The 12,340-nt window shown below is 35.7% G+C and overlaps 1 long non-coding RNA gene across 1 annotated transcript in view; it reads left to right on the plus strand.

Annotated features, from left to right (window-relative positions):
* The window catches only part of LOC144240414 (uncharacterized), a 93,200-nt gene that overhangs the window by 25,224 nt on the left and 55,636 nt on the right, over positions 1 to 12,340 (plus strand). The window lies entirely within an intron of this gene.

Below are 12,340 nucleotides of genomic sequence, written 5' to 3' on the forward strand. Positions count from 1 at the left end.
AACTAAAAATACAAAAAAAAAAAAAAAAAAAAAAGACACACAGAAAGACAAGCAAGCAAAATTAAGGAAACAATAGATGAGCAAAATGAGAAGTTTAATAGAGATATAGAAATAATGAAAAGGGACCAAACAGAAATTCTAGAGCCAAAGACTACAATAAATGAAATAAAAAATTCAATCGAGGGCATTGGTAAAAGAACAGTAACCTGGTAATGGTAATCTGGTAACAGAACAGATCAAATGTAAAAAGAATTTGCAAAGTAGAAGACAGTAACTTTGAAGTTATGAGAGAACAAAGGGAAAAGAGTGAAAAAGAGTAAAGAAAGCCATGTGAACTATGGATACCATTAAGAGAAACAATCTGTGAATTATTGGAGTCCCAGGAATAGAGGGAGAGAAGGAGACAGAAAACTTATTTTAAAAAATAATGGCTGAGGACTTCCCAAATCTTGGGATAGATATGAACATCCAAGTTTATGAGATTTACTGATCCCTGAACTCAAAGAGATCTTCTCTGAGACATATTATAATAAAACTGGCAAAAATCAATGACAAAGAATTATAAAAGCAGCAAGAGAAAAGAATCTTGTCACTTACATTGGAATCCACATAAGGCTATCGGTGAGTTTCTCAGGAGAAACCTTAAAATAGGCCAGGAGAGAGTAGGATGATACATTCAAAATGCTAAATGAGAAAAACTGCCAAAAAGAATACTTTATCTAGCCAAGTGGTCCTTCAGAAATGAAGGAGAGATAGAGATTCTCCCAGATGAATAAAAGCTGAGGGCGTTCATTACCACTAGAACTGTCTTGCAAGAAACGCGGAAAGGAGTTCTTCAAGTTAACATGAAAGGATGCTAATTAGTAACATGAAGCCAAAATATACAACACACAGAAAGGAAATATGTATTCAAATTCAGAATAATCTACTACTGTAATATTGTGATGTGTTAACCACATAATTCTGGTAAAAAGGTTAAAGGACAAAAGTATTAAAATAACTAAGGGCACCTGGGTGGCTCAGTCAGTTGAGTGTCCAACTTTTGATTTCAGCTCAGGTCAAGATCTCATGGTTTGTGGGATGGAGCCCTGCATTGGGCTCTGCGCAGTCAGCGCAGAGCCTGCTTGGGGTTCTCTCCCTCCCTCCCTCCTTCTCTGTCTCCTCTCTCTGCCTCTACTCAGCTCATGCTCTCTCTCTCTTAAAAAAAAATAAACATTAAGAAAATAACTATAGCTACAATAATTTGTTAAAGCACACCAATATAAAAGAGGTAAATTGTGACATTAAAAACATAAAAAGGGGGATGAATAGCAGAGTAGAGTTTTTGTGTGTGATCAAAGTTGTATTAAGTATAAAACAGACCGTTACATCTAATAAGATGTTTTATGTAAGCGTCATGGTAACTTCAAAGCAAAACCTACAGTAGATACACAAAAGATAAAGAGGATCAAAGCATATCACTATGGAAAATTGTCAATTCACAAAGAAGACAGCAAGAGAAGAAGAAAAGAACAAGGAAACTACAAAACTGCCTGAACCCAGTAAAGTGGCTTTGGTAAGTTCTTATCTATCAATAATTACTATAAGTGGAAGTGGATTAAATCATCCAGTCAAAAGTCACAGGGCAGCTGGATGGATAAAAAAATAAGACCCAACTGTATGCTGCTAATAACAGCCTAACTTTAGAATTAAGGACACAACTAGCCTCAAAGTGAACAGAAGGAAAAAGATATTTCCATGCAAGTGGCAACCAAAAGAAAGCAGGGGTAACTATACTTATATCAGACAAAAAAGATTTTAAAGACAAAGACAGTAGTAGTAAGAGCAAAAAAAGTCATTTTATGATGATAAATGGGCCAAATTATCAAGAAGTGATAATAATTGTAAATATATACACCCAACATTGAAACATCTAACCATATTAAGTAAATACTAACAGATCTGACAGGGAAATAGACTACAATGCAGTAATACCAAGGGATTTTAATACCCCACCTTCGATAATGGATAGATCATTTAGAGAGGAAATCAGTATGGACATGTTGGACTTGAACTATACTTTCGATCAAATGGACCAAACAGACATATACAGAACATTCCTTGCCACAACATCTGAATACACATTTTTTAAAGCACGAAATGTCTCCAAGTTAAGGTCATATGTTAGATAACAAAACAAGTATTATCATTTAAAAAGATTGAATTTATATCATGTACTTTTTCCGGCCACAGAGATATAAAATCAGAATTCAATATCAGGAAGGACACTGTAAAATTCACAAATATGTGGAGATTAAACAGTACATTCCTCAACAACCAGTAGTTCAAAGATGATATGAAAAATATTGAAAGAAACAAAAATGGAAAAACAATAATACCTAAACTAATAGGATGCAACAAAAGCAATTCTAACAGGAAGGTTCATAGGGATGAATAGAAATATCTCAAATAAACAACCTAGAAAGGAGACTCAAGATAAGGTTAAAATCATGAGCCAGTTCAGCCAGGGTTTTTATAGGCCATGCTTATGAGTTTGGATTTTATTCTAGCCACTGTAAATAGCTATAAAAGAGTTTGTAAAGCAATGACCTGACTTGATTTATGCCCTACAAAAATTTGATATGCAGACAATGAATTGTAGGGGCCAAAAGTTGAGGCAGGGAGACAAAGAGGTCTATAATTCATGACACACACAGTAAAGATACCTACTGCTTCTTTTCAGTCTTGCACAAGTTTAGTGCATGTCTTCTCCTAAAAGACAGTAAGTGTAATCATTGTCTCTAGAAAAACGCAGAGGGGGCTGCATTACAAGGCGTTACCTTTTAGTCCAGACTTCAACTGCCCAAATATGAGCTCCCAAAATGGACATAAATAACAAAGATTTTTGTCAGCCTTGATATCATACTAAAATATACTCTTTCTTCACAGACGTTTGTATTTTATTCCCCCAAATTTGGGAAAAATTTGGTAGATGTGATTTGGGAGCAAGTATTAATCTAATCTGTGCGTTGGAAAGCTAACATATGAAGAAATAACTTCTTTAGTATCACAGCTTACATAAGAGTCATTCTGAATATCTTCTTCCGACTCGGTATCATTTATAAAATTTTGGATAAATGGCCAAGTTCATCAGTTATAAAACCATGTCTTGTGTGATATGGATCTAGTATCTCTACATATCTCTGTTACCTCTGAGGATGAACTCACCTTTACATAAGAAGCTCTGTTTTGCCCTAAAGACATTACATGGAATTTAAAAGATGCCAAAAATAGAAGTGAATGCAACTTCTAACTTCATTTTGAATTAAAAAACCATCACTAGTTCAAAACTCGACAATCATGACAAGCTAAGGTTTTATATAGGAGAAAAAGTACTCTAAGAAATTCAAAAGCTAATCATCTTACAACAATAAACACTTATCCACATTGTTTATATGTAGTATTCAGCTTGTTAAGGAGATTTTAAGAGTCTGCATTAGTGTGTAGAGTTAGTGCCGTGTTGGTGAATTAGAGTTGCTAACTACTTGAATTGTCAACTGTGCATTTTGGTTAGATTTTTGCCTTGAATGCTAATGTGGTCTTTTAAGTCTCATTTTGATGAATTTTATTGTTACATTAGACACACTCTGGTTTTTCCAATCAGTCATGTCCACTTCATCACTGTCAATGTGCTAACCATAATATTAAATATGACCAGAGGTAAACATTATTGAAAGCTTCGCCTGTTACTGCTGTTTTACAGTAGCGTAATTTTGTTTTTTATTTCCTTTGATTTTATGCTGATATGGGTTTCAGCCGTATTTGCCTGCAGCCTCTTTCAACTTTTCCTTTTAATTAAAAAGCCTAATTGGGAGTAATAAAAACTTCCAATTAAGCCTTTTAAATAAAAACTGAAAGCTGAAAGTGGTTGTGGTTGCAGACACAGGCCGGCACTGACACTTTCATTACGGCAGGATTCTATTACCACGGTACACTTTGTGGTTTCCAGGTTTCACTCGAGACCTGTGTTAGGAGAAGTGGACCTTGGGAGGGATACCCAGGCAAATAATTATACAGTTAAACATTCATGTATTTTGAGGGGGCTTTGTTTTTGAGGCAGAAAGTGGTACTGAAGGGATGCTTAATGATTATTGGGCAGGATTAATTAAGGTTTCAGTAATATCGCACTTTTAATATAAAAACAAGATTTTAGTATTTGAATAAAAAGATAAAATAATCAAGCTTATTTGTTGTTTCCATTTAGTTGTAACATAATATAAAGGTTTTTGACTTGCTTTATTTTCTTTCATTTCCTGCACTAGAGTCATATGCTTAGAAAAAGCCTGCAGTGAACCCTAGGATTACACAATCTATAATTGGACAGATTGGTGCATAATTTGCTGATTTGTGTTTACTCATTGAATAATAAAAGGCTAAAACTGGCTTTTTATACTTTTTGAAATGTGTAACTATGTGGCTTTTTGGAGTTTCCCTCTAAATATAAATTTCATAAATTTAATTCCTCTTAGCTTGTAGCATCATATGTCTGGGAGCAGGAGGGAAGGGTCTGATGAAAGTTGGATTGGGAAGGGAGGGTATTTTTAGCTTTGCTTATGATTGGCTCTTAGTTGATTTCATACACTTTGGAAATGTTAGAGAGGGAATCTTTCTATATCTGAATGACTCAGTCAAGTGAAATTTTATTTTATTTGTGTAAAGTTTATTTATTTTTGAAAAAAAGAATGGGCACGAGTTGGAGCTGGAGCTGGGGAGGGACAGAGAAAGAGGGATAGAAAGAATCCCAAGGAGGCTCCACGATGTCAGCGCAGAGTCCGATGTGAGATTCAAACTCACAAGCCGTGAGATCATGACCTGAGTTGAAATTAAGAGTCAGAGGCTTAACCGACTGAGCCACCCAGGCACCCCATAAAAAATATTTTTAAAGCACATTTTCACATTTTATATCTATGGTCACCATTTATACCTATTTTTAACATTCAGCCTTATTGTTTATTTTCTAATACAAATACTACCTGTTGCTTACTAAAAGTTTGGAATGTGTTTTAAAAGGTTTAAAATCAGGTAGAATCTTACCTCAAACTACAGTTAACATGTTTGGTGTATTTCTGTCCAATTTTTTTGATAGAGAGTGAGCAAGCGAATGTGGGGGAGGGCCAGAGGGAGCGAAAGAGAGAGAATCTCAAGCAGGCTCCATGCCCAGTGCCCAGCCCCATGCAGGGCCGATCTCATGACCCTGAGATTATGACCAGAGCAAAAATCAGGAGCCAGCTGCTTAACCTACTGAGCTACCCAAGTGTCCCTGTCCAATTTTTTCTAATGTGCCCTCTCTACTCACAAACATACAAATGGGCAAAAATAATAAAATTGTGATTCTATTGTTTATAATGTTGTATTTATTTCTTTTTCACTTAACGTTCTATCTAAGCGTTTCCCATACTTCAAAGACATATATATTCTTCCTAACTTATTCAACCTGTCTCCAAATTTAGGGGATTAAGAGGCTGAATATCATACAAAGTCAGAGTGTGGGTTTTGGAGTCATGCTGTCTGGATTGAATTCTTGGTTCCGAAATCTACTAGGTATGTGATCTTGAGCAGTTCCCTTTTCTGAGTTTTCATTTCCTGCTCCATAAAATGCAGAAAAGTATTAAATCATCCCTAGAACAGAGATGAAGATTATGTTGGTTACATATATGAAAGTGCTGAGGCACATAGTAAACACTACATAATACTGTTATTATTTTTAATTATTTTCCATTTTCAATAATCTGAAAATTTCAAATAATCTAATATTTCTGCTTGGTTAAGATTGGAAAAATTAGCTCATTCTCTGTTATTTTTATAGGCCCATTAGATACACTGAGAATGATTTTATTTAGATTTATTCTCAGTAAAGTTTGGGGGCTTTCTATGGGCCACATATTTATTGTTAGCATTATTCTTAGATATTTTATACAGTTTTTGGTAGCTTCTTTATATGATTTGGTAGTTTCATTATAAATGAATTTTTTTCATTGAATTTTTAAAATTTTATGTATTTTGAGAGAAAGAGAGAGAGAACATGAGCAGAGGGGCAGAGAGAGAGAGGGAGAGAGAGAGGCCCATGCAGGGCTCAATCCCATGAACTGCAAGATCATGACTTGAGCTGAAATTGAGAGTGGGCTGCTTCACTGACTAAGCCACCCAGGTGCCTCGAAAAAAATTTTTTTTGCATTCTATATGTCAACTGTATTAGTTCTCTTTTTTAAGTGTGACGTATAATTAACATACAGTTAGTTTTAGGTGTACAGTATAATGATTCAACAATTCTGAAAATCACTCGTTTATCCTCACAGTAAGTGAGGGTGGGTGAGAAACCCCCAACCACCTTCTCTGGCAACCACCAGTTTGTTCTCTGTATTTAAAGGTCTGTTTTTTTGTTTGTGTCTTTTTTTTCTTTGTTTGTTCATTTGTTTCGTTTCTTAAATTCCACATCTGAGTGAAATCATGTGATATTTGTCTTTGTCTGATTTATTTCACTTATCATTATACTCTGTAGGTGCATCCATGTTGTTTCAAATGGCAACATCTCATTCTTTTTTATAGCTGAGTAATATTTGTGTGAGTGAGTGTGTGTGTGTGTGTGTGTGTGTGTGTGTGTGTAATATGCCACATCTTCATCCATTCATGTATTGATGGACTCTTGATGGACACTTGGGTTGCTTTTATACTTTTTTTTTCCAGAAAATTACCTACTTCACAAATTTCTTTTCAAATGTGTTAACATACAGTTTTGCATTTAATCTACTTGTAACTTAAAAGAACTGTCCTTCTACTTGTTATCAGACAACCTTTTCCATGTTTAATTTTATTTACCTTTTATTCTTGACTAGAATTTCTAGAAATTTATATACAATAGTATTTTTTAAAGTAAATATAAGCTCTTGGATTCATTTTATTTTCCTTTTGTTTCAAACTTACTTTTACTACTATTTTTTAAAATATTTTAAATTTATTTTTGAGAGAGAGAGAGAGACAGAGTGTGAATGGGGGAGAGACAGAGAAAGAGGGAGACACAGAATTCGAAGCAGGCTCCAGGCTCTGTGCTGACAGGTCAGAGCCTGATGTGGGGATCGAACCCACGAACCATGAGATTGTGACCTGAGATGAAGTTGGAAGCTTAACTGAGCCACCCAAGCTCCCCTTTACTCTTATTTTTTTATCTAAATTATTTTTATAATTTCCTCAGGTCAATGGTTAGCTTATTTTTAAAAAGCTAGATTATATATTTATAATAAATTTGCCTCTTAGCATATCTTTGCTTATATTTAGTGCATTGACTTAAAATTTTCTTTTTTTCTCATTTTCTTATATGTTCTGAAATTTTAGATAAGTGTTTTATTGACACTAATATTATCCAAATTGTTGTTTTATAATTTTCTCATCATTTCTTCTCTTGGCTATTGGCTGTGTGGCAGTTTCCTTGATCTGCGAGTCTCCCTGTTACACCATGCTCCAGACTGCCTGAAGCAATATATTCTTCTCAATAGATGTTGCTGAAGGGTACAGACCTGTGACTAGTAGATAAATAAGTATTAAGGATCTAATGTACAGCATAATTATTACAATCAACAATACCGTATTATAAACTTCAAAGAAGCTAGGTTGCTAAGAGACTAGATCTTAATTGTTCTCACCACAAAAAAGAAAAGATAATTATGTGATATGATAAGACTGATGGATTTAGCCAAGGTGGTAATCATATTATAATACATAAATGTATGAAATTAACATCTTGTGCACCTTAAATGTATAGTGTTATATGTCAGTTATTTCTCAACTTAAATATTTTCTCCTGACTCTCTATTTTATATAATGTAAAGTCAAAATGTGTACAAGACATATTAGCTGAACCTTCATCTGTAATCCTCATTCACCATTTTGTCACCATCACCTGATGAAAATCCTCTCATTATTGTACAACTCCTTTCATTTGGTTACTTGTGCTCTTTCTTTTTTTTTTTTTTGTTTTGTTTTGTTTTTTGTTTTTATTTATTTTTGAGAGAGAGAGAGAGACAAAGCATGAGTGGGGGAGGATCAGACAGAGAGGGAGTTACAGGATCTGAAACAGGCTCCAGGCTCTGAGCTGTCAGCACAGAGCCCAATGCAGGGCTCGAACTCACGAACTGCAAGATCATGCTCTGAACCGAAGTTGGAGCTCAACCGACTGAGCCATCCAGGTGTCCCACTTGCGCTCTTTCTTGCTCAACTTCTCTGGCCGCATGCTTTATTATGCGTTCTCTGTGTAACTTCTTTATCCTCGGTGAAAAATTCAGCCATTTTCCTGGGTACTTTTAGAGAGGCTTGAAGTCATTTACATGCAGCACTCACCATATTCTATAGGCATTATTTGCCCCAGTGCTTGTCCCCTAGCAAGCTTCCTCACTTTTATGTTACAGTTACATTTAATCGTTAAAATATTTCTGTGAATTAGATGTTATCTCTCTGTGAAGATGGAGAAATTGAGATTCTGAGTTTAATATTTCCAAAGTCACAGAACAGGTCAATAACATAGATAGGACGTTAATCCAACTTTGCATCAACTGCACTAATTTTTCACATGCTTTGACAAAAATATCTCCTCATGGTCAAAGAAATGTAAGGGTAGAGGGCAGCATCTGGAGATTTTGCCTGAAGTAGCACAGTATAAGCACATATTCATCTGAAGCACTTTCTTTCATAGTAAGTCTCATTAGTTTGGTTCTACCCTAAAATATATGTATATGTGTTTCAACATAAAGTAATATTTTTTATTCTCCATTAGGAAAAATAATGATCTTTTACCTGCGTTTGATAGTTCACTGTGGGTGCTACTCTATGGCAAGTCTATCACATTATGATTGTTAGGCTGAATTATAAAGAAATGAAGCCACATCTAAAATTCACCCTTGAGGTAATTTTTTCACCTTAACCCAGACTCCCATAAAAATACAGATACAGATAACAGGTTCACCACTTCAGTCACTGAAGATAGCTACCCAGAGTGCTGCTGAAAAGGTGGTATGATGCTGTTTTAAAAGTGTTCTTGGTGGAAATTTCTCTGTATTTATCATCTTAGTGAGACATCAAATCCACTTTTTATATGGTGAATTGAAAGGTTATTTGAGCTCTGGCTCTTTTATTGATTCAGGACAAAGGACTTTTTTAGTGAAAATAAGATTCTTAGGGGTACATGGGTGGCTCAGTCGGTTGAGCCTCCGACTTCGGCTCAGGTCATGATATCACAGTTCGTTTCATGAGTTCTAGTCCCATTTCAGGCTTACTGATAATCAGCCCAGAGCCCACTTTACAATCTCTGTCCCTTCTCTCTCTGCCCCTGCCCAACTGGTGTGCACACGTATGCGCTCTCTCTCTCTCTCTCTCTCCAAAAATGAACTTAAAAAAAAAAAAAGGAAATAAGATTCTCAATTACTTAATTCTTAATACTGGTTCAAATAACTCTCTATGTCCAATTCTCAAACTTCATTTTCACCCTAACAATCATGTGTTTTGCGGTAAAATATATTAATAGTTTTGCATGCCACTGGTTAAGCGTTCAGTCTTGGGAGAATATTTGCTTGAATACACTGGTTTTATGAATTACTCTATTATTTTTTTAAGTTTTTATTTACATTCCAGTTAGTTTACATGTAATATGTCTTACTCCATCAATAAGGTTACTAATAAATTATCAACTTTGTCATTTTAGTTTTGTTTCTTCCACAGAAAAATAATGCACTTAAGTAGTAAATTAGAAGCCTCTGAAGAATGCCTTATTGAACCCTAGGAAAAATCTGTATAGTAGAACAATCCTTTGTGTTCAACTTGCATATTTTGTATATAGATAAATTTTATAAAGCATTTAAATCAGCTCTCTATTCCCATATTTACCATCTCTACACCCTATTGAATATACTGAGATGATCTAGAAGCAAATTATTTGAGTTAACTTGTTCATAGTTCTCAGTTTATGACATCATAGCTGCTGGGAGCCTGATGAGTTTGATGCAAGCTGGCTTTCCTGTGGCTGTGACTGTCAAAATTTGGTTCCATCCATATTTACCCATTTTTTTTCTACTGAGTATTCCTTCTTATAAAAACTATCAGATAATTTTTTGAAAAGCTGGTTAACAATTATTTCACTGTTAATCTCTTTAAATTTCTGTGTATTTTTATAGACATCATCACAAAACATNAGGCATCAGATTGGCTATTTCTCATCTGAGATCTTTACCCACTTTCTCCTACTATCTGAGTTTTATTCTCCAAGAAAATTTTGAAGTTGACTTTGAAGGAAATTTTAAGCAATTTTAATTTACTCACTTGACTGTAATTCCCATTTATGTTACTCCAAACCCCTCCCCTGCTTAGCTCTTGGCAAAGCATTCTGGTGATTTGATTTCAAATTTTCCTCAATGTTGGATTGTGGATGTTGTGGGGAGGTGGCCCACTGCACTTATAGTGCAGGGCTTTCATGTAAAAGATACAAGGTTTCGACTCATTGGATTTTCCCTGGTAATAAAAACCAATGCTATAAACAAGCATGTAAAGATGCCTTACTGGATTTAAATTCACCAACTCATATTTTTAAATTGTGGTAGGGTTAAGACTATCATCTCCTTTGCTATTGAGTTCATTTCATGGAGCTACAGGGATAAAACTATCTTATATGGACAAATAGAATTCTAATATGTTTGTGCACAAATATGACAAAACCTTATGTCATCTAATTTGCAGCCTCTTACTCCATCCCCTCCTCCCTTACCCCCAAACTTCCACAGGTCACTTTAGTTTTTATTGGGAAATCAGGGTTTTGTTTCGTCCTCACTTAGGAAAGTCATTCCTGTTGAAGCTACTTCTCTAGAATCCTTCATAGAACTGCCTGGGGCTACCATTCACCTCTGGGCTGTTTGTTGCCAGGTGTTTATGGATGTAGTTGCCTGAACAGGATGTTCCTTGCTTTGCAGCAGAGCCAATAGAGAGGTAAAAATGAGGTGATGAAGTTCCCTATAGTGCTTTTTCCCTTTATTTTCCTCTACCAATGTCAATAAATGAAGTGCACATTGATCAGATTTGACTGAAGTGTTGACTGTAGTTTGTTAAATACTTCTCATTTATTATAATGGGAAGGTGAATACTTTAGCTATAGCTTCCTATGACTGCTATATTGATGCAAAGGAAAATACCCAGTGGGGTGCCCTAAATCTGATCTGTAGGCCCTATCTTTGTTCTCCAGACTTCCTGACTATTTTAAAATACCTCTTTCTTTAAGTATCCTTGACATAATTGTTTTGAAAGAACATCAATGAAGCAGGCACACCTGGGTAGCTCAGTTGGTTAAGTGCCCAACTCTTTTTTTTTAACTTTCTTTTTTTTAATACTTTATTGTCAAGTTGGCTTCCATATAACACCCAGTGCTCATCCCCACAAGTGCCCTCCTCCATGCCCATCAACCCCCTTCCCCTCCCCACCACCTCCCTCAGCCCTCCGTTCGTTCTCAGCATTCAAGAGTCTCTCATGGTTTGCCTCCCTCCCTCTCCCCCACTATTTTTCCCCTTCTTCCCCCCCCCCGCGGTCCTCTGTTAAGTTCCTCCTAATCCACCTACATGTACAAACATATACTATCTGTTCCTCTCTGCCTAACTTATTTCTCTCAGCATAACACCCTCAAGTTCCATCCATGTTGCTACACATGGCCAGATTTCATTCTTTCTCATTGCCATGTAGTATTCCATTGTATAGATAAATCACATCTTCTTGATCCATTCATCAGTTGATGGACACGTAGGCTCTTTCCATGTTTTGGCTACTGTTGAGAGTGCTGCTATGAACATTGGGGTACATGTGCCCCTATGCATCAGCACTCCTGTATCCCTTGGGTAAATTGGTTAAGTGCCCAACTCTTGATTTTGGCACAGGTCATGATTTCACTGTTCATGAGTTCAAGCTCCACATTGGTCTTTGTGCTGGCAGTGCAGAGCGTATTTAGAATTCTCTCTCTCCCTCTTTTTCTGCCCCTCCCCTGCTCATTCTTTCTCTCCCTCTTTTTCTGCCCCTCCCCTGCTCATTCTCTCTCTCTCTCTGTCTCTATCTCTGTCTCTCTCAAAATAAATAAATAAGCTTAAAAAAAGAAAAAGAAAATTCATGAGGCAAATGCTCCACAGTAGAATATAACCCAGATATTCAGCTATTTATACTAACCTGAATAATGCTTTTAGTAGGAGAGCCTCCATTATAGATTTTGGCATTCCAAACTCAAGAAAACTGGAGCCTAATAAATTAAAACATAATGACATGTCAAATGTTGATACTTTTCCTCATG

The sequence above is a fragment of the Crocuta crocuta genome, unplaced genomic scaffold (genome assembly GCF_008692635.1).
Source record: "Crocuta crocuta isolate KB4526 unplaced genomic scaffold, BGI_CrCroc_1.0 scaffold81, whole genome shotgun sequence".
Lineage (NCBI taxonomy): Eukaryota > Metazoa > Chordata > Mammalia > Carnivora > Hyaenidae > Crocuta > Crocuta crocuta.